Consider the following 1,419-nt stretch of genomic DNA (forward strand, 5'->3'; position numbering starts at 1 on the left):
TTATAGTGACAGAGTCAAGAATGGGGTTCAAGTAAGGGTGAATATCTGATTGCAGGGTGAGTAATAAGCGATGTGTTTGCATAGTTGTAAAGATTCTGTCCTGTTTCATGTTTAGCATGCTCAAGCGAGAGAGTGGTCTTCCAAGTACGATTCGCCGTCCAGCCCTGCATATCATCGTACCGTGTGCGTTTAGAAGTGTTGACAAATTTTCTTGCTCTTTTGAAACTTGTAGTGGTCTAACTTCTAATCACGGTAATAACTACAAGGTTAAATCTATCTTCAGAGTACAAAAACATTGTTCCCTTTGAAGCGGCAACCTTAACATGAGCACTCACTGCAACATGTTTCCTTGTTAGTACTGCTGCGGGTGCCAGTGCAATTAACCACATGTTGCTACGTTGATGCCGGGGTATGAACACCAGCCGGATAACACTACGGAAATGCAGATGTAGCAGCTCATCTCCAGCATCGGGTGAATCAATGCTTTGGCCTTTCGTGGCACCTACTTGCGTTATAGGTATGGCTGTATGTTTTCAAAAATGTGGCAAATGTAGAATCCCGTTACCTGGTGTCACGCTGAGTGTACGGAAAGCAGTGAGGCAGTTTAAAAGGAAAGGGCTGACTTGATACTGCTACAAGTGGTTCAGCACTCTCAGCAGCATGGTACGGCCCTGTGCCACTGCACTTAGTTGACTAGTGCATGCGAAGTGTGTGCTGTAATCGCCTGCCTGTGTGCGGCGTGTGACGTCACGACAGATGGCTGGGCGACAACTGCGTGCGCCAAGCTACTTGTAACACGTGACGCCGCCCCCCACCCCCCCCCCCCCGAGTGTATATTATTGGCCAGCACAATAAACAAGGGGCTCTTTCCTTTCGTCACCTTGAGCGCGGCTCGTCGACTGTTCATTCCGACAGGCACACGCGTCTCGCTTGTATGCAGTGTTACCACATGGTGTCAGAAGTGGGATTACAAGCCTTGTTCCTTTTAACAAGAGACCATCAATTATGCTAAGGCATGCTCTATCTAGCCAATAAGGCATGAGAAAAGAAGGAACATTCGGTTTCTTTGGCCAATTGGTTTTAGACAGCCTGTGCAGGTGTATGCAAACGGGATCATTAATTTGACATTCTCTCACTCTAGATAAAAAATTGTCCCCCGTTTCCAAACCAAGCATACACGCCTTAGAGTACGCTGTGATATCTGACACACTCAAGCCTTGTTCAGCATCGCTGCGTGCAACAGGGGACGGCGAAAGGGTGTCGGCTGTGACTAGCGATTTGCCGGAAACGTACTGGACCCCAAAAAGATAGCGCATTAGGAGTAGCCGGAAGTGTTGAATTCGAGGGGCCATATCGACAATGACCATCTGGCCCAGTAAAGATACTGAAGGCTTGTGATAAGTTTCAAAGGTAACGTTT

The sequence above is a fragment of the Dermacentor andersoni genome, chromosome 9, assembly GCF_023375885.2.
Source record: "Dermacentor andersoni chromosome 9, qqDerAnde1_hic_scaffold, whole genome shotgun sequence".
Lineage (NCBI taxonomy): Eukaryota > Metazoa > Arthropoda > Arachnida > Ixodida > Ixodidae > Dermacentor > Dermacentor andersoni.